The following is a 21,022-nucleotide window of genomic DNA, read 5'->3' as shown; positions in this document are numbered from 1 at the left end:
ACCAAGCAGATGTTACCCTTTTGTAAGAAACATTTGCATGTGTAAGAGGAATCTCCATTTGTAAGGGCGCCACCCTCTTTCTACTTGGAAGACAAGGGTGACTCCAAAAACTGTGTCAATGGAGAAGGCAAGGACTCACGTGTGCATCACAACCCTCCCCCTTGATTACTGTGCTTTTCCTGGTCACTGCTCATGACCATCTCCACCTACCAGCATCTTTGGTCTTTAGCTGGAGGTGTTACCTGAGGGCATGGATTGGGCCATTTCAGAGAGTTATTCAGTTTTCTTGGGTCTCTCCCATGTACATGGGGTCAGGTGGGGGGGGGTTGGCAAGTTACTAAATTTTTGTTTTTCTCTGGTTGATCTGTCTTTTGATTACAAAAGTGTCTTATTCAAGAATCTAGAAGAGTCGTGGGAAACTTATTTTCCTACCACACAAAACCCACATCCATAGAGGAGTAAAATTTGGGGGTTCTGGAGCAACAAGGACAGCAGCATCCCAAAGATGGTAATAAGTATATAGATGGGGACATGGCCAGCCTCCCAACAGACCCCATGAGGTAGGAATCATTACCTCTGGTTTACAGACCGAACTCTGAGACGGTCCGATGGTGCAGAGTAACATGATGAAACGTGCCCATGACATCATTGAGAAATATGGGACAGATCCTTGTCTCCCGGAGCTGAGCTCATCCATGAACTCTGCTCCTGAGTATTTCTCCAGATTGGGACTCTCACTTCCCCAGAAGAACCTGCAATGCAAGCTTCTCTACCTCATTTCCTTCTCTCCATTTCTTATTTAAATTAAAAAGTACAAAGATTAGTAAGGATCCTTTTGGGTAGCTTAGGTTTCATCTCAATGTTATACATGAGATCCAAATAACAGAATTATGTTCTTTGGTTCACATGTCTTTTGTGGTCAGTTGGGCCCGCAGACTCTTTTTTTTCAACATTTGTTCATTGTGGTGTCTAAATGTGGTCTCTCTTCTGATGGGATGGGAGGTCCCAAATGTGGGGCAATGATCGGGGTAGAGGCTGGTGACACTGGTGGTAAAAGAATTGACGTGAGGCAGAACCAAGGAGATGGGCATTACTGAGTCCACCTCAAGGGAGCAGTGGGCAGGACAGCAGAGGAGAGGCTGTCTGCAAGGAGGCCGTGGGCAGGAGCGGGGGAAAGGGCAGAGGAGGGGGGGAGAGAGACGATCTCAAGCAGGTGACATCCAGCACACAGCCTGTGAGTGGCTGGCTCTCACACCCCTGAGATTGTGACTGACGAGAGCCAAAAATCAAGAGTTGGGTGCTTACCCAACTGAGCTACCCAGGCACCCCATAGGTGGGGGGCCGTCTGTAAAGCGGGAGGATGGAGAGGCATGGCGAAGTATGGACTTCTCCCTTGCTTGGTAACTGTACCTGGCTGTAAGTAGCCTTTGGTTACTCAGGGCTCGTGGATATTTCGAGGCGGGGGTCACCTGATGGACGCGTGTGTGTTCAACCAGGTGGCTGCCAAGGGCCCGTTCTGCGTCCCATTGCTCAAGCCCGTTGCCTAAGAACTGCCTCTCCACTCGTGTTTGCCCTTTGTAGTTTAGTCTCCTTAGATGACTGACCGTCTTCGGAATAAGAGTTGACCAGGTAGGCGGGGACGGATTTACACTGAGAAAGAATGTTCCTCATGTCCCACGCCTTGAAACCACTTTCAGTTGATTTGCACCCAACTTAGTGATATTTTATCTTGTTATTTACTTGTCTATCCTGATACCAGGCTCCATTCATTCCCCAAATTTCTCTTGAGTCCTCAGTGTGAGGGTGAGGGTCAGGCATAGTTCTGTGGGTTGGGAATACACATTCTGCCCCGCTCTGAGCGAAACAGTCTCGGTCTTCTACGCTGCAGACTGGATTCCCCCCCCCCGCCCCCGGAGGGTATGTGATAGGTTGCTAAGGGGCAGGGAAAAGCTCATGTAGGATTGTGTTGAATTTTACAGAGAATGAACATAGATCTAAATGCCTCCAAGTCTCCCATTGCCCGATGTGTGTGTACGTGTATGTAGGGGTATGAGAGGGAACAGACAAAACGGAAAACAAATACAGGGAGGACCAAGTGGAGAACTCAGGGGTAGGTTTCTCCCATGGCTATTTTCTAGAAATAGAGATAGAGACGTGTAGTTTCTAGTTATAAATTAAAGAAGACGAGAAAAGTCAATGCAAGATTAAGATTCATCATAAATGATAAAAGTGAGACTTTAAAAACTCAGCTCTCGATTTAAAAAGGTTAAGTTAGGGCGCCTGGGCAGCTCAGTCAGTTAAGTGGCCGCCTTCAGCTCAGGTCATGATCCCAGGGTCCTGGGATGGGGCCCACATCTTGTGCTCAGTGGGGAGCCTGCTCCTCCTCCCCCTCCCTCTGCCCCTCCCCCTGCTGGTGCAGGCGCATGCTCTCTCTCTCTCTCTCTCTGAAATAAAGAAATAAAATCTTAAAAAAATAAAAGGGTTAAATTAAACACAAGGAAATCATGCACAGTTGAAGTAGAAAAATAAATTGTTTTGTGGTATTAGAAAAAAACATTTTCTTCTTCATTGTCCATGGATAGTTTGTCAATTAGAAAGAAGAAGTCAAGGATGCCCAGGTGGCTCAGTGGTTGAGGGTCTGCCTTCGGTCCAGGGCGTGACCCCAGGGTCCCGGGATCGAGTCTCACAATGGGGCTCCCCGCAGGGAGCCTGCTTCTCCCTCTGCCTGTGTTTCTGATGAATAAATAAATACAACTTTTTTTTTTTTTTAAAAGGAAAAAGTCCTATTTCTTTCTACCCGAAGAGGGCAAGATCACAGTTTCTCCAACCCCATAGCATGGGAGCTGCCGTTAGTGTGGTGTGCATTCATGTCCATGAAATCTAAACTAGTAAGTCCGGGTTTGTCAGGTTCTGATAACCCGTATTCAACACTTAGCTCACTACTCATTTAATAAAAGTTTACCGTAGCAGCAGGTTTAAAGGTGTCCTCGGGCTAAAGGTCACCTGCGGGCCTGGGACCTGGGCCTCCCTGGAGGTGCCCCCTCGCTGGGGCCCAGCCTTACTGACCTGGGAGTGGAAGCTGCTGTAGGTAGGTGGCAGCACGCGTACGCTTTACACTAGCCAGGAATTTAAGCCCCATGTCTGCGGTGTGGGGACAAGCGACTGAATCTTTATGGCCTCCACCCTGTCCTCTGCAGAACGGGATCGCGGCGGCTGCAGCTCCTGTGCATGGGGTCCACCCGGTGGGCCGCTGTGGCATCAGCGAGGGCTGGTCGTGCTCCGGAGCCGTCACCGGGATGGGGCGGCCCCAGCTCTTTAGGGGAAGCTGCCATAAGCCTCCATCTCGCTCCCTGAAATGTCACTGACACATCATTCATAGATTTCAAGCGATTCTCTTCTCTGACACGACGCGAAGTTGAAAATTAATGCGATTAGCTGTGCGTCTCCCAGGTCCTGCCTGAAGCCCCAGGTTAGTATCCCGGGAGCTTGCGGGGGGGGGGGGCGGGGGGGTCAGCTTGGGCAGAGCGGAATGTTCTAATTTCGGGGACTGTAATAAAATTGGGTGAAGCAGCCCCGGGCTCCTGGGTGCGCCCCGGGAGGCCGAGCCCCTTCCGCGCAGCGGGACGCGGGCCCCGACGAGGGAGGATCGTCGGGTCGTCGGGTCCCAGCCCAGGTGCGCGCCCATCCCCCCCGCAGGCGGAGGGTCCCTAACCCCGCGGCCCCGCGCTGCGCCCCCTGCGCCAGGCCGTGCGCCTCCCTGTGGGTCGGGGGTCCCGCTGCGCCTGCGCCCCGACTGCGGGGTCGGAGCCGGGGTCGGGGCCGGGGTCTTGCGGGGGGCGGGGCCGGGGTTGGGGGCGGGGGCGGGGGCGGGGTCGGGCCTCGGTCAGGGCCGGGGTCGGGGTCGCCCCACGCAGCCTGGCTGCCCGCCGGGTCTCCGCCGCGGAGGGGGTCGGGGTCGGAGCCGGGGCCGGAGCCGGGTTAGGGTCGGGGTCCGGGCGGGGGTCGGGGTTGGGGTCCTGGGGGGTCGGGGCGGGGGTCCCTCCGGGTCCGGGTCGGGGCCGGGTCTCCGCCGCGCAGGGGGCCGGGGCCGGAGGCGGACGCCGTCCTGCAGGCGGGACCCCGGGGCAGGCGGCTCCCCCCTCCCCTCCCCTCCCCTCTCCCCCCTCCGTCCTCCCGCCCAGGAGGCTGCGGGGCGCCCGGGGATCCCGCGCAGGGAGGGCCCCGGCGGGGGCGGGCGCGGGGGCGGGGAGCCGGGGTCAGGCCGCCTCTTAAAGGGCCCGCCCCCCGCCTCCCCTCCCTCCTCCCTCCCCCCCGCCTCCCCTCCCCCCTCCCTCCCCCCTCCTCCTCTCTCCCCCTCCGCCGGGGCCGCAGGTGAGCGCAGGGGCGGCCGGGGCGGTCTCGGCCGCGGGCACGGGCTGGGGGTCCTCGGGCCGACGAGCCGCCCAGCCCCGCGCCTCCCCCGCGGCCGGCGGCGTCCCGGGGCGTCCTGCGGCGGCTGCGCTCGGGGCCGGGGGACCGCACCGCCCTGCCCGCCGCGGGGGCCGCGAGGACCCGGCCCGGGGAGAGCAGGTCAGCGCCGGGGGGGGGGGGGTGCCGGGGGAGCGCGGGGGGCAGGTGGGGGGGCCGTGCTCGGCTGGGGGCGCTGCGGGGGTCCGGGGCGCTGCGGGCGTGCGGGGGGCAGGTCGGGGGGCCGGGGCCCGTGCACGACCCGAGGGGTTTGCGGGGGTCCGGGCGCCGCGGCGTGCAGACTGTAGGTCCGGGGCCGTGCACGACCCGGCGCGGGGGGAGGGCTGTGGGGGCGGACAGCGCGGGGCTGTGCACGGCGCGGGCGGTGCAGGGTCGCGGGGCCCACCCCGTGTCCGGGCCCGAGCTCCGGGCGCGGCGGCTGCAGGAGGCGGCGGGAGCGCAGCGGGTCCCCGCGGTCCGGGGTCGGGGTCGGGGCGTGGGGGCGCGGCCCCGACTGCAGGCGGCTTCGGGGCCTAAAACTTTGTTGGGGAAGGAAGGAAGCAGGAAGCGGGGGCGGGGGGGGGGGTGGGCGTCCGCTGGCTCCATCCTTAAATGTTTTCCCCAAAGAGTCCTTTAATGAGCCAGAACTGGGTAATTTCGATTTGCTCCTTTTCTGCGTCCCGTGAACACCTTCCCTTTCCTTGCGACTCCTCTGCCGTCAGCGGCCCGCCCCGCCCGGCCCGGGGTCCCTGCGCTACCTGGTCACCGACCTGAAGGTTCAGGGCGATCCACTGTGTGCCGGGTGGCGCTCACCACACCCCACTATGTGCTGGGCCTGAGCTGCGCGCCGGGAGGGGCCGCAGGTGCCCACGCCCAGAGCCGCTGGAGCAGGTGCCTGCAGGGCTGGGGGGAGGTCGTGGCCTTCTGGGCCCCCGGGGCTGGCACCCGGCTTGGCGCCTTCCTTCATGGCTGGGACTAGGAAACTTTTCTTTAAAAAGGCCCTTTCCTTGGGATGCCCGGGGGGCTCAGCAGTTGAGCACCTGCCTTTGGCTCAGGACATGATCCTGAAGTCCCAGGATCGAGTCCCACGTCGGGCTCCCTGTATGGAGACTGCTTCTCCCTCTGCCTGTGTCTCTGCCTCTGTCTCGGCCTCTATCTCTGTGTCTCTCATGAATAAATAAATAAAATATTTTAAAAAAAACGGCCCTTTCCACTTGTTTGGCCAACAAAGACAGTTTTGGATTTTGTGTCTCCCCTGGAGCTTCTGGACGGAGCCGTGAGTTAACAGGGAAGGTTCCGAGAGTCTGCTCTGAGAAGCAGTCGTTGCGTCAAGCTGTGTTCTGCATGTTGTGTATGGCTATTTAGTCCTTTGTAATATTTTTTTAAAGATTTATTTATTTACGATAGACATAGGGAGGCAGAGACACAGGCAGAGGGAGAAGCAGGCTCCACTCAGGGAGCCTGACATGGGACTCAATCCCTGGTCTCCAGGATCACACCCTGGGCCAAAGGCAGGCACTAAACCACTGAGCCCCCCGGGGATCCCCGTCCTTTGTAATATTTATGTAGACTTTACTGTCTTTCATATATGTCTTCATACTCTGCACAGTCCTTTTGCAACATATTCTTTGCGTTCAGGAGAGGATCATAAGGTCAAACTTCACTCATTACACAGACGAGTGAGTAGATCTGAGTGTGTCCCATCCCGTGCACATTTACTGAATTGTAGTATTTGGTTTCCTACCACCCCTTGAATGCCGGGTGGTTGCCCTTGCAAAGCGGTGCCTTTTAAAACTCGGGTAAATCCCTCATGATGTTTGAAAGCTTAGTTCTCTTAAGAGAGAGAGTCTCTTTGCTATCGGCATTGAACACACTGTTAGGAATTAGGGCCAAGACCGCCAATGCCAGAAAGGGTTTGCTGTAATGGAGTTGTAGCTACCTTCCTCCCTTGTTTTAAAAGACCCTTTTAAGTTCTTTAAAAGACCCTTTTAAGTTCTTCTCTTGCCCTTGGAAGGGTTTGCAGTCATTGGCCATGGTTCTAGTTCATGTAGGTTTCTATTTACTATGGAGAAGACTTTTCCCACAGGGTTTTAGGGCTGCCTCTCGAACCCTCTTGGGGGCTCGGTTTGCATGACCACAGTCCTGCAGAGGAATCCAGCCGGTGCCACCTGCTTATTAAGGGATTTTGTGCCAATTTGTTGGCACATAATTTGAGAATCAAAGCCTCCTCTTGCCCCCCGCCCCCACCATGGTATACACGTATATAGACAACTATTTCCCCCTAAGTGCTGACCGTGTTCTAAGAATAGCTTTCTTGCCTGGCGCTGAGAGCGAGGACCCGTCTGCAGAGGTGTTTACAGTTTGGGACTGTGCTGCAGTCTTGGTTGACTGAACGGCGAGGCAGGGAAGCCTTGCTGCTCCTGGGACGCTCTCTGTTCATCTGGGCGGCAGGAGGGGCGACCCCAGCGGGACAAGGGGGTGCAGCGGTGAGAAGGACTTGCTCCACGACGGTATTCTGTCCCGATGTCCAGTGCGGACCCGTAAGCCCGGTCTGGATCCCTTTGCTCTCACCCAGCCATCGGCCGCCCGGCCCCCCAGCCGTGGTCTAGGCTGGACGGGATTGCTCTGCGCGTCCTGTGGAAGCCCAAACGCTCTCAGGGCTGGGGCGGGGACACGTGCTGTTGTGACACTTACTAGTCACATATTTCTGGTGGTTCCTGCCCTGTTTCTCTTCATGTTTAGTCATCTAGGCTTAGGGGGTTTCCACGATGTGTCTGTAGGGTTAGGAGAAAAGGACGAAAACTCAAGGAGCAACAGCTACAAAGAGATTATTCCCTATTTCCCTATTAACCTGGAAAGTTTTTAGAAATGTTAAACACGCTTGATGTAGACACGTTACTATTAACTGTAAACAGTAGCAAGATTGCCATGTAGCCCCAGCTTGCCCTTTTCTCCCTTCTCCCTCCTCCTCCCTTCCTCCCTCTAGTCCTCCTGTCCTGTCTGTCCATCAGTTTGTCTGTCCTTCCTCCCTCCCTCCCTCCCTCTCTCTCTTCCTGTCTCGGAAAACACTCTGGAAGCCATTATTTTCTGGTGTCAAAGTGACTTTCTGCCTGCATGGGATTAGTCAGTCTAGAATTACATCTTGACCTATATTATGGGCGCGCGTGGAACGTGAATCTTTTAAGATAGGAACATAAAGTTTCTGCCTACTATTTGAGAATTTAGGCCACGACACTCGCCGCTTTTTTATTTTTATTTTATTTATTTATTTATTTTTTCCGCCGCCTTTTTAGAGCAGTTTTGCGCGTTACTTGTTTCACCATTAGGCAACGAAAGCAAACCACCCCGAGCACCTGTACTATTAATCGCTACAGAAATATTGCATTCGCATTCCCAGTTTCTCTTGTTTTTTCCTCTATCATAGAAGGAGTTGAAAGTAGTGTTTGTGTTGTCTCCTATCCATGTGATTTAAGTACGGATTGTTTTTCTTTGAATTTCCACTGAAAATGGCAACTTTGGCCTTTTAAACTGTTTTTGCGAGGACTTTTCTTTCCACCAGGCTTGTTTTCCAGATAGGTCTTGGAAATCACGAAGAACACAGCTATGATTTCTCTCTTGATTGGCAGCTGAGAGCTTTCCCGAACAAAAATAAGGCTATGCTGTGCCAAATGGTTGACTTTTCTAGAATAAAAACTCTAAAGGGTATGCAAAAAGTCCTCTGGTTAATATATTGGCATTCCCAGAACCCACTAAAACTCCGGCAGCCTGCCAGACACCACTTAATGAGGATGCAGAATGTCTGGCTCAAATCCCCATGAGCAGAAGGGGGTGGGGAGCTGATGTCCACACCCTTTATTAATTTTTAATGACTGTACTTTTGTTTTGCGGGTTTTGCTCTGTACCCTCTCACGACTGACCCCCACCACACCACCCCTTCCCCATCCGCTTATTTAACTCATTTACTTGGCACTGGAAAAATGTTGAGAACCTTTCAAGGTTAAGAATCCTGCCAAGGGATCATTTCTGTTTGCATAGGTTCCTCTGTTGCTGCTTTTCTTTCTTTCTTTTTCTCTGCCCTCTTACCCTCCCCCCGCAACCCTTTTATAGAAGAGGAAGAGGGAAAAGGAACAGAAAAAGAGATGACAACTCTTTTTTTTTTATGATGCTTTATTGTCTGCTGGAAGAGAACCGTTTACGAAACTTTAAGTTTGTCAGACAGTTTATATGACAGTGCAAGTCGGTGCTTGCCAAGCTCCAGACAGATTGCTAATGTTACATGACAGGGATAAATAAATTACCGCTGTCTGCAACACGCTCGCTCCGCAAGCGCACTCTGCAGCCAGCGTCCAGGCGCTGCGCCCCGGGAGCTGCCGGCCCTGCAGCTGGGAGGAGGCCTCCGCCTATCGCCTGCGGTTCTGTGCCTTAGTTCGGAAATGAGAAGGGTGTGTCTCTCGCTTTTTATTTTTGGCAGCGCTGCAGGGCAGCAGAATGCACGGAGCAGCTGCGGCCTTCCTCTGCCGGGCCTCCTCCCCCGGGCCCCCCCACAGTCCTCGCTGTGCGCCGGGGGGCACGGCACCTAGTCTTCCGCCCCTGACCTGCTGCGGACAAAGCAGAACTTGGCTCTCAGCTGCCCCAGCCTGAGTTTTCTCAAAGCCAAGTTCCAAGCTGTTTACGGTTGCGTTCTTCGTGCGCAGGTGCAGGCACGGAGAACAAATTGTCTGAGATAAGTGTGTGCGTGCTGCGCCGGGAGGGGGCTGGGTGGCACTCCTTGGGCACAGTGTGCTTTCATCTCCGGCAGTCTGGGTCGTCAGCTGGCACGGTGACAGGTGTAATGAACTTAATGGTCTCGCTCTGGTTGTTAGCGGACACGCTGCTCGTATTACAAAGCCGCCTCCTAAGCTGGGCCCCTGCCAAATGACTTGGTCTTCTCTTTGCAGACGGGACTCGGGGCTGGACTCCTCCAGGGACGTTAGGGTCAGGAATCGGGTGGGTGTGAGCGACATCTGCGTGTCCTCACCCTGAATGGACCCAGGACATCTCTGCAGAGTAGAGCCATTGCATGCACTTTGCAAAAAGGGTCCCTCCCGTCCGCCCCGCGGAGAGGTGCCGGCCAGGACCCGCGGTGTCGGTGTGCGGCCTCCTTGCCCCTGGGTCTGCAGGGTGGCAGGCTCCTGGCTGTGGCCGGCCGGTTCCGTGCACAGCCACCATTCTCAGAAATGGGCCGGGGACAGAGCCGGGCATTGCTCCCACTGTCTCTGCCTGGGCTGGGGAGGGCACTTCCATGGTACAGTCTCCTGGCTTCCCGAAGGCCAGAGCAGAGAGTCTCGGCAGGAGGCCAGGCTGCTTCTGGAAGGGCTCCTGGGCCTCCACGAGGGCACTCGGTCAGAGACGAGGGGCCGCGCTTCCAAACGCTTGCAGAGCTCTGACTGCGTGCCAGGTGTTCTCAGGGTGGCCCGTATAGGAACTAATTCCGTCCTCAGTGCAGCGCCGTGACATCTGCCACCAGCCCCGGCCTGCAGGAAGGCCCCGCAGCCTGCCAATCACCTGGGGGCCTACTTCTGTGAGAAATAGCTGGCGTCCGACGCAGCCCCGGCCTTCTTGCGCTTGGGGTCTGGGCTTGGACCCCGGGCTGCCCCAGGTGGGGCCGAGCTGGCCTTGGTTCAGCAGGGACCACTCACCAGCGAGGCGGGTGGCACCGCTTCTGTCCCGGGGCAGGTCCCAGTGGCTGCTCCGACAGCAGGCACCTCTCGTCCCTCCCTGCCTTGACCTGTGGCTCTGGCCGTGCCTCCCTCACCGCCCGTCCCCACTCCTGTTTCTAGCCTCTGCTCTGCGGGCCTGTTGTGTTGGCGACAAGAGCCTTCGTTTTGAGAACTGGACCACTGGGGGCTGTGTTCTGTCCACGTCGAACCTTGAGTCCCGTGGAAGACAGAGGAAACGGGGAAGTGGCAGCCGTGCTGTTGGCTGAGGTCTGCTCCGTTCCGCAGAAACCGCAAACCTCTTCCGGCGGTCCGGTGTGGGCGCCTGCCCTTGGAGCCATAGGGCCTGCGGGGGCGCACTGAGGCGCTGGAAGACAAGGCCCTCCGTCTGCGGTTGGGGGGGGGGGTGCTGCAACGGGCCTGCGCCGTGGGTTCTTCAGCAGAAGGATCCAGCTCATCCCAGGGCACGTTGTCCTACCAGGTTCATTTCCCTTTGCTTCTTGCATTTGGGGTGGAAAATGGAAAACTAGTATCTTTAAGACTCTCCGTTTTGATCCACGAGGACCTAGATTAAGCAACCACACATGCCAACGTGTACCTCTTGTGAAGTATTGGCCGTTTTGGACGAACCTAGGTGTGTAGTAGGATCACAGCGCCTCAGGAAGCCCTCGGGAGATGCGGCTCCCTGGATCCTGGCAGGATGGCGCTTCGGCTCTTTGCAGACCCGGGCAGCTGGGCAGGAACAGGAGCCCATTGGCGGCCCTGAGCGCAGCCAGGGGACCAGGGTGGCCGGGGTGCCTGCGTGCAGGGGCCTCTGATCCCCGCGGCCTCCCGGATGGGGGCGGGCGCAGTCCTCCTCGGGGTGGTGCAGGCTCTGTAAGGGCCTGTGTTCGCGCACCGGCAGCTGTGGTGCACCTGCGCCATCGCCCCCGTGGGGCCGGCCCTGCCACCGTGAGCTCGGACGTGGACGTGGGCCGGGGCCGCGGCCGCTGGTCCAGCATGCCCGCTCTGCAGAGCCCGGCTTTATTTCACACTGTCCTTTAGGCCCGGCTGCAGTGACTGTCACACACCTATTCTCTGGAGTCCCCCCTTTTCCTGGTTACCTTCTTACTGAAGACAATTAGGGAAATGAAACAAAGAAGGAAAAAGAAACAAAGAAGGAAATAAAAATGACTAAAATCGTCTTTGATTCCAATACCTTTAGAAGATCTCCATTAATAGTTTAGTAGATTCTAGGCTCTTTTACTAATATAGAATATGCACAGAACTTGGTTTTATTTTTATTTTTATTTTATTTTTTAATTTTTATTTTAATTTTATTTTTTATTATTTTTTATTTATTTTTATTTTATTTTTATTATTTTTTATTTATTTTTATTTTATTTTTAATTTTTAATTTTAATTTTAATTTTAATTTTATTTTTTATTATTTTTTATTTTTAATTTATTTTTATTTTATTTTTATTATTTTTTATTTTTTATTTTTATTTTTATTTTATTTTTTATTTTTTATTTTTAATTTATTTTTATTTTATTTTTTATTATTTTTTATTTTTAATTTATTTTATTTTATTTTTATTTTTTATTTTTATTTATTTTTATTTTTATTTTATTTTTTATTATTTTTAGTTTTTAATATTTATTTTTATTTTATTTTTAAAGTATTTTTAATTTTATTTATTTTTATTTTTATTTTATTTTTTTATTATTTTATTTATTTATTTATTTATTCATTTATTTAATGCGCAGAACTTGTATTTATGCTTATAGACTTCGCATTTTATCCTGAAGATTATTTCATGTAATTTCGATATTCTCTGAAAACTCCACTGCCGATGACTATGACACTCTGCTCTATGGTTATATTATTATCCTTAAAAAATCTGTTTGGGACATTGAGGCCCTTACCAGTTTTCTGTAGTATAAATGGTGCTGCGTGGAACATTTTGATTACATCCTTTGGACAGAGTCCTAGATGGGAAGACCACGGGCCTAAGACCTTCTAGAGGGTCCTGCAAGAGGATCCCCAGCTTGCTTTTTAGAAAGGATGGGGCGTCGGGCACTACAGAGATAGGGGTGGCTGCACCCTTGCCGATGCTAAGTATTGTCATGAGAAAAATCTTTGCAAATTAAATTTTCCTTTCCATCCTTTTAAGAATCTAGGTCCGTATCACCTGGCTCATAGGTGAAGAGGGTTTGCTGTTTGCTTCAGTTTTGTTATGGGCAAACACAGTGATGCTGGTGGACGATCTCATCAGGGAGGAATAGGACCTCTGTGTGACTTTGGATTTCAGATAAATGGTACGGAGGTAGGTGAAGGACACTAAACAATCTAACATATTTGAAAATAAAAGTAGAAGCCGTTCTGGCCCGGGACTGCACCTGCCGTCCCCCCGCTGTCCTCGCCCGGCCCTGGAGGTGACCTGGACCCACGGGGAGCGAGGGCCAGGAGGGAGAGGGCTCAGTCGCCAGCGGCGGGGAGACCCTGGGGCGCCTTGTTCGGTCACTTCCCCCGTTTTGAAGGACAGCTTCCTGTGATCACACTCTTCCCTGGCTTACCCCCCAGGGAATGCCTACGTAAAATTCATTCCCTTACGTTCGACCTGATGGCTGGTGCACAAGGCTTGATGTCGGTTCCCCCGCGGGGGTTCTTGCTCCTTCCTTCCACGGACTGGGGGCTCCTGCTTCCAGCTGAGGCCTGGCCCCTTTGGAGGCTGCCGAGGGCGGGCGCTCACTGACTTGTGTACTTTGACCCCCCGCGTCCGGCTCGCTCCGCTGGCCGGATGGTGAGAGGCCAGATGTGTTTTAGGAGGCACAGGGGAACGCTTCGTGCTGCAGGTGGAGGTGACATGCGCAGTGGGATGGCTTGAAAGATCGTTTCCCTGCTACTCTGGGCGTTAAGCCCCTTACGGAATTTAGCCTCCGTCCTGTTGGCAGTTAAACGTGAGACTCCAAATCCTCGCTTCTAAACTAGAGGTAGGTGCTGGGATTCAATTTTTTTTTTTCATCTGAAGAATAATGTAAAAATAATATTGTACACGCGCCGTCATTGCTACGTGACCATGGAGCACATTTAATCCAGAAAAATCACATTTGTTTTCTGATAAATACAGTTGGATGTTAAACGGAGCCGGAGCTATTTAACGGACCCCTTGGTGCATCGCCGGGCGGTGTGGGTGCGGGCTCCTGTGGTCATAACGTGGTGCACGGTCGCATCTTAGACGTCGGGCACTGTGTGCGCTCAGGGGACTGCCTTCCGCTGGGGCAGGTGCGGCCTGGCCAGCCCGGGATGCGATGTCAGCCGGGGGGGCTGCCTCTCGGGGGGCTGTCCTCCCCCTCCCCAGCATATCTCCCGTGCTTGGGTCTGGCCGAGGCCTTGGGCGGCCGTGTGACCTTGGGCAGGCCTGTCGGCCCTCGTCCCTGACTGCCTGCCCTGCTTGCCCCCATCTAGGGTCTGAAGCGGCGGGAATGGGGTGATGCACGTAAGTAGCAGGCGGGGGAGCTCAGTGAGCTCTGGGCCCAGAACCTGCAGCTGTCCCTGAGGCACCGGGCTCTGGAGACGCCGGCTGGCCTAGTGCGCCCTAGCTCCTGCCCTCAGGGCCCCCGGGCGCCTGGACATCCAAGGCCAGCGGGCCCCGTGCTCGGGAGCAGCCGGGAGCAGAGCGGGTGGCTTCGGCCTGCACCTGCACGACGCCTGGGCCGGCGAGAGAACGCGGCTCATGGTGCCCGAGGGGTTGGGGGACTGGGGGCCCGGGAGCCAGGGGACCTGGGGGGCCGTGGTCGCCACTTAGCTGCTGTCGCTGGTGCGAGGCCTTCCCCGAGCTGCAGGCCGGGATCGATGCTCGGGTTTAGGCGGTGACACGTTCTGAGAGGACTGCTTTGCTGGCCGCAGAAGTCATGGTCAGGAGGCTGAGGCCGTTTATTCACACACCGAGTGGGGGCCCAGTTTTAGGGGCGCAGGCCTCTAGGGGATGTGCAGTTAGCGAGCCAGGGCCAGGGGCCACAGGGGTCGGTGAAGACGGCTCTTCCCCTGCCCCCAGAGACGTGAGCGCCAGTCACCTGTGGGTGGTAGCAGCGAGGCAGCCTGCCGGTGGAGAGCCAGGGGTCGGGGCGGGGGGAGCCAGGAGCCAGGAGGCCGGGGGGTTGGGGGCCGGGGGGTGCAGCTCCAGCCTCGTTCTCTCCTGGGTTCAAGGAGGCTTTGCTGGAGAGCCTGGGAGGCCCAGGAAGGGTTCTGGTAGGTTCTGCAGATCTGCAGTGTCCACCTGTTGGTGGCGGTGGAGCTGTGTCCCTCACACTGTCTTGCACACTGTGGGCTGTGCCGTGGGTCCCACTGTGGAGTTAGCCCTGGGCCCTGCCTTGGAGGCCGCGGGCCACTGCTGAGCACGGGCGCTCCTCCCACGCTGTGGAAGCCGCCTGGCCGTGACCCTTGGTCTGTGTCCCCGGGTGCTGCGGGCGGCCACACGGTGCGTCTGTCCCACTCCCTGAGGCGCCCGACACAGGGCACCCACGCAGGCCCAGAGCCCCAGCGCCTCTTGCTTGGGACGCCCCGTCCCGGGCCTGTTGGCCCATGTGCTGCTGCTGTGTCGTTGACAGACCTGGGGGAGGCTGGGCCCCGGCCTCCCGGCCTCTGTGCGAGGCCCGCCCAGTGAGGCCGCCGGGTTTCCCTTGCCAGTGAGCGCAGCGCGGCCCGAGCTTGGAGCCGCCTGCCTGTGTGCAGAGCTGGCAGGCAGGACCCCTGTGCCCGTCTTGACGTCGGGTGTGCGGCTGACCCTTGAACAGCAAGGGCTGGACCTCATGGGTCCCCTTATGCACGTCTGTCCTTCTGTGTGTTTTTCTAAATTCCGTAAAGTACTATGAATTCAATATATTTTCTCCTCCTTGTGATTTTCTTTTTTAAAAAATAATTTAAGCGATCCCTGGACCCAGTGTGGGGCTCAGACTCATGACCCCAAGATCAAGAGCCGCCCGCCCTCCCCGATGAGCCCTCCTCCTGCTCCTGCGATTCTGCTTGTGACACTTTCTTTCCTCTTACCTTCATGTAGTACGTGTAACGTCTAGAAGTGTCGCTTAGCAGTTGACGTTGTCGGTTCTGGCCAACAGGAGGCTGTTAGCAGTTGCGTTTTGGGGAGTCCACGCGTCTGCATCGCCCACAGCCGTAGAGGATCTCAGCCCCCAGCTCGGAAGTGCAGACTCCGCCTAATGGCCTGCCCGGCGTCCCCAGCGCCCGCGGTGCGCGTCCGAGCCCACGTCTGAGGATGATGCCCGGGTCCGCACCACGCCCCGCCGTCCCTCTGGTTTCCACCCCCTGCCACTGGGCCACCTCGGTGGCGGCCCTCCCGTCTGCCCAGGGACCCGGGTCCTCCGTGACTCGGTTTCTCAGAGCTTGCCTCCATCCGTCAGCAGCTCCTATGTCTTCCGTCTCCTAAATCTGCCCCAAATCTGCTCCCTTGGCACCGGCGTGGCTGCTGGCAGGTCAGGGCATCCCCTTCTGCCTCAGGCCAGAGTTTCTGGACTGGCCAAGCCCTGTACCCCAGGAATTGAGCAGCTTCTCTGCTGGGTCTCCTGGCAGCCCTGCCTCTTGGCTCCTCCCCAGGGGCCTTCGTGGTCACTCTGCGGAAACCCCCCATTCGGTGCTCAGTCTGGTGACCCTCCCCAGGCCGCTGCCCCGGACCTTGGCCCTGCCCAGACCCGGCCCCGGCTGCTCCCCCTGTCCATTCACGAGCTGGTCGTTAACCCCTACACTGGAAAGCAGGTGTGGGAGGGCAGGCACGCTGCATTGCCTCCCGTTCCCAGGTGCCCAGCAGCACCCAGGGGGTGCGGTGTGTGACGGGTGAGCCCGGGCAGGTGCAGGCCAGCAGGGGACACGATGCCCCTGGGGTGAGCGGCCAACTCCCGCCTTGGTGGGGCCGCTTGGGGCTGCCGGGCTCTTACCCAGGTGAGGCCTGAGTGCAAGCCGACGGTCCTGCGGAAGGGCTGACGGGCAGCAGCACCAGGGAAAGGGGTGCGGTCACCCCTCCCACCTTTGGCTCCTTGGGATTTTCTCCTCATCTGCATTAAAGCTCTGGTTTGCTCCTTTAATCCCAAAGTAAACTACCTGCGAGGAGCCAGGAGAAGCAGCCGTTTTCCAGGTGGACTCTTGCCTTCGCTCTCTCCTCCTCCATTTAGCTTGCTAGCTAGCTACATCACGGATGAATTAGATACTATTTAATAGATATACATTTCATAGATATGTTTATCTAAATATATATTAAATATATTTAATAGCTATGTTTCGAGAAAATTGATAAAGCTGCAAGAGATCATCAGACTTCTTGATTTTACTAAATCATCACAGGTACATCCTTTCTCTCCAGACCGCGTGTCTCTATTAGAAGCCTGATTGCGCTCAGCTGTTTTTTTTATTTTTATTTTTTTAATTTTTAAAGATTTTATTTATTCCTGAAAAATAGAGAGGCAGAGACGTAGGCAGAGAGAGAGAGAAGCAGGCTTTCCCCAGGGAGCCTGATGCCAGATTCAGTCCCAGGACCCCAGGCGCTCAGCTGTTTTCTTCTGTTCTTGGGATCAGGAAAAGTTCAAAATGGAGAAAATCGTGATCTGTGAATCTCTCTCCATCTTTTTGCAGAAGACTGAGCGTTCGACGGTTACCTGGAAGTCTGACTCACCTCCCAGGTGTCCGACTGTGTTTTTATTCTGGGATTAGTACGTCTTCTTTAGTTTTATTTTCTTGGCTTGGATTTAAAATCCACAAGGGTGTGAGAATTAAGTACCTAGCCAGAACGGGGCAAAAATCCCAAACAAGACCAATTCCAGATTGTGGCAAGTAGGACAGCGGTTTGTTTCCACAAAAGGTCTCGGCCCGCGTGATGGAGCCACACGTGCTAGCCCTGCGTGCGATGGGAAGGGCAGCTGCCGACGGGCCAGGCTCCGTCCCTCCCGTCCAGGCCACGCAGCTGCAGTCCTGCCCGAGCGGCCCCTGCGCACGTCGGGCCTCGACCGCCTATGCTCTGCTCTTTGCCCCCACCGGGGATCTGATTGAAAGGACACAGGCACAGGGACCTCCATCTAGAAAACAGACCGGAAGGCATCGCACCCAGACGTTAAAAATAGATGCCTTCCAGCGCAGTGTGAAGGGCGACTTAAAAAAAAAAATTCCATCTTTTCACCTTTTCTGCATTTTCTCCAACGATCATTTTCATAACAAGAAATTTCCCCGTGAACTTGATTTCCTCGGGGTGTGGAATAAGAAGTCAGGTTCTGAAAAATTGCGGAAAACAATCCGATGTGTGTCTTTTTAAGCATTTTGGAGGCGTGGGGTGGAGTTGCTATGGGGATGGTGAGGTTTGCTCTCTACGGAGAGTGGATCCATCTGGCACCACACGCTCCCTGAGCCAAGCCGGGCCGTCCTACGCGCCGCAGAGTTTCTCATTAGATGTGGAAACAATTATACAGAGAATCATGATTCCGTCTTTTTTCCCCCCAGATCACCATTTAGCTTCCGTCTCAGGGCAGTACACAATGGGGACCTGCCCCCACGCCCACTGCCCTCCGTGCCCGTTGGCCCCTCCGAGATGGGCGCCCCGGTCGCAGCCTGAGCGGGCAGCGGGGTGCACAGCGTCGTCCCTTTATCGTGGCTGGAACTAATTCCCTTTTGCAGAAGTGCTGGCATCTCTTTGAGGGGCATTGCTTTCATTTCGGCTCGCCCCGAAACCACAGCCCCCTGCCCTCCTGCACGTGCGGAGAGCCTGAGGTCCCCCCTCAGCTAGCGAGGGACGGGCTGCAGTGGTCTGCTCCGGGGGCATGCTGGGGACACCGAGCACACAAATACAGTTCCGTGCCACATTGCATGGAGAGTGAAGCAAAGCGATTAAGCAAAGCTGTGGGCTTCTCTGTCCGTGGGTCCTCAGTTCCCGCCGGAGGACTCATGGGGGTGATGTCGTGGTGGAGACGTCGGCTTGCGGATGGCTGGCAGCTGCCTGGCTGGAACCGACGACATTCTCGGACCCTTGCTGGGGGCCCTGAACTAGGCATCTGGGACCCTGCGATGTTGCTCTCCGTCTGCGTTGGGGCGTGTCTAGCTCTGGCTCGTCCACCTGGAAAATGGGGGCGGCGGTGCGAAGAGGGTCAGGTGTGTCTGCTTTTCAAAAGGTGTGTTGCCTCCACATCCTGCCCCGGAAAGAGTCCCCGTGTGCCCCGTTGTCCTGCCCGCTTCCTCTGAGCATCTGGCAGGACACGGTCTACGATGTCGTGGATGGCCTGTCAGTACCTTCAGCGTGTAGCCTAAGTGCTTGTGATGATGGACTTGTAGACGACCGCCAGCTGTTTCATTCTTGCCTCGGAGACAAAGGGGATGATTCCACTCAGCCCCAGGACCAAGTGGAACTAGGGTGGTTCCACTTAATGGAAAAAAGCAGTTGGAAGTCATTCAGGAAACACGGATTCCTGTTCCCAGCTCTTTCTCCAGGCAGCATTGTCCCCCGAGTCGCTCAGGGTCTAGTCCTTCAGCAGATGGGATTGCTTGACTGCCCTGGGCCAGGCACCACGGACACCCGAGACGCCCGGCCTCGCTTCCCCCGCCGAGAACCCCTTCATGTCAGCATTGCTGTCTAGCATGTCCTGTGCATCATTGCATTTTGTCCATTTAATTCATCTGTGAGGTGGGATACTCTTGCGATCACACACGCTGTTAAGATCTCATCTGCAAATGAGCACCCGGTGTGCAGCCTGGTGGCTCTCTAGGCCCTTCTGGCTTGCAAGCTCAAGGCCCCCACTTCCTCGGAGCCCTGGCTCTTGGGCTGACTGTGTAGGACGTGGCCAGCAGTGAGGAGCTGACTCATCTCACACCCCAGGAACTGCAGGGACCCAGAGACACACTAACAGCCCACAGTAGATCTGCCCCTCTGGGGTCCTAGGGGTATCCCACCACTTTGCCATCCCAGCACCCAAACAGGTCTAGGATTTCTCTTTGTTCCTTTCCAGGATAGGAACTGGGGACAGAGTTTTAAGGACTGGCCATGATTAATGGTAAACTGAGGTAGACTCACCCGGTCCTTGCTCCGAAGACACGCCGCCGTCTGGCTGGTGCCCTTCGGGTGTCAGCCCCCATTGGAGCTCCTTTGCTCACCTGGAAGGATATTGAAATTTGAAATTCCCTGTTGTTGTGCAATTGTTTATTGTTTCTAATGGTCCTTAAAGCCCTTTTGGATGGAACCAAAGCCTTCTTTACTTGGGTGGCTAATTTCCGTAGCAAAGGAAGGCCTCTGCACCTTACTTTGTACGTTGAGCTTCTGTAATCAGCTGGGTTATTTCAAGAGCTGCTGGTGAGTTAGGAGAAGTGGGGGAGCGAGAGAGACGTGCCAGTTAGGGAATCTCACTCACACCAAACCAAGAGGCAGTGTAGTGCGGGTGGGGGCCGTGGGCTGCGGGTCCCACTGCCTGAGGCCCAGGCCTGGCTGAGCTACCTGCTAAAGGTCATCACTTCTTAGGATCCTGGAGAGACTAGCTGAGGTGAAGCCTGCGGTTGGTGGCTGCCTGTGTTTGGTGGAAATACATGTTTCTAGGGCTGGATTCAGATGGCCTGGCGAAGGGGAGGCTGGCCTCGTGGCCGAGGCCCTGCTCCAGCAGAGCTGGGGCGGTTCGGAGGTGGTTGGGCACGGAGCGAGGGTTTGTCCTTGGCCTGCTGGTGGGGGTGCCTGTGGAAAGGGAGAGGGTGCTGGAAATGTTAATGCAGCTAATCCAATGAGATTAGCCTCCCAAGCGAGCAGAGGGATTTGAGGGAACAAAGCGCATTGAAGGGACCACTTAGAAGTTTAAACAGACTCTGTTCTCCCTTTTCACCTCCATTGTTGTGGATGAGGAGTTCAACAGCCCCTAAATGAGCTGGCCTGAATGGCAGTAGCGCCCTTTTAAATTCTAATTAGCTGGTGAATTAACTAGTATGAATTTTGATCAGTTAGGATGAATTACAGGTATTAATGACCGTACAGCCTCAGGGCCGCTGAGAGTCATGGGGATCCACCTGGCCCGACGACTTTGCGTGGTCTCGGAAGGGCTGTGGGCCCTTTCACACTGAGTTCTTCCGCCTTTGAAGCCCGGACTGGGGCAGTGTGAAGTGGGGACAAGACGTGGCCCCCTTGGTGGCCCTGGAGGGAGCCGAGCCGCGTCCGTAGCTGGCGGGCCTCCAGACGCCCTCTGCAGTGCACCTGCCACGCGGCTGCACCAGCTTCCTTCCTAGCAAAGCCTGCGGCTGCCGCACTTCCTCCCAGGGCCGGCCGTGACCTGTTCTGGAGCCGCAGGGTTTATGTTTGCAGTGGCTGCGTGTGCATGTGCGTGTGCGTGTGCATGTGCTTGTGCGTGTGCATGTGTGTGTGCGTGCACACGCTGCTCCTTTTGGGCCAAGGAAGCGAGTTCATAAGCACATCAATATTTCTTTGGCCTTACAGGGCTTCAGACAGCCTTGCACATGGAGACTCACTGCATGCTTACACTGGCGAGTGTCTTCAAATACTCAACCCAGACCCAGTTCAGTGATGCAGATGGGTCACACGCGCGGGATCAGGGTGTTTGGGAGAGTCTCCAGCTCGTTTATGCAAGGCCTCGTGTGTCTACCTTGCCGAAAGTCCGTCTCCTGATTGGCAGGTGCTGTGAGCTGCAGGCGTGGCGCCCTGGACCCTCCTCCAGGTTCTCACTCTCTCTCTCCCCTCTTGTCCTCCCTCTGGGCTCTCTGGACTGGGAGGTGCCACTTCACCGTCTCCCTTCCCAGGGCCGTGTTCACTCCCTGGACTGGCAGGTCCATGCCCTCCTCCGTGCAGCCTCAGAGTCTGGTCACAGCGTGTACATGCGTGTCCAGGTGGTTCACACCATTGTTTCCTGCTGGGCTGTGC

At 55.6% G+C, this 21,022-nt stretch overlaps 1 protein-coding gene across 11 annotated transcripts in view; it reads left to right on the top strand.

Moving 5' to 3' along the window:
• The first annotated feature begins 3,107 nt into the window (after positions 1-3,107).
• LDLRAD4 (low density lipoprotein receptor class A domain containing 4) overlaps positions 3,108-21,022 on the top strand; it is a 386,066-nt gene continuing 368,151 nt past the window's right edge. For 5 of the 11 annotated variants that reach the window (XM_038526019.1, XM_038526024.1, XM_038526003.1 and 2 more), the window contains exon 1: positions 3,108-3,469. The gene's annotated coding sequence lies outside the window, so the exon portion shown is untranslated. Of the gene's footprint in view, positions 3,470-3,572; positions 3,674-4,477; positions 4,570-6,792; positions 6,933-12,967; positions 13,119-21,022 lie in introns of those variants that run through there. The other 6 variants (XM_038526005.1, XM_038526010.1, XM_038526009.1 and 3 more) reach the window with 5 other exon arrangements.

Source organism: Canis lupus, chromosome 1 (assembly GCF_011100685.1).
Source record: "Canis lupus familiaris isolate Mischka breed German Shepherd chromosome 1, alternate assembly UU_Cfam_GSD_1.0, whole genome shotgun sequence".
Lineage (NCBI taxonomy): Eukaryota > Metazoa > Chordata > Mammalia > Carnivora > Canidae > Canis > Canis lupus.
Note: the sequence above shows the minus strand (reverse complement) of the source record. Positions and strands in the feature narration are given on the sequence as shown.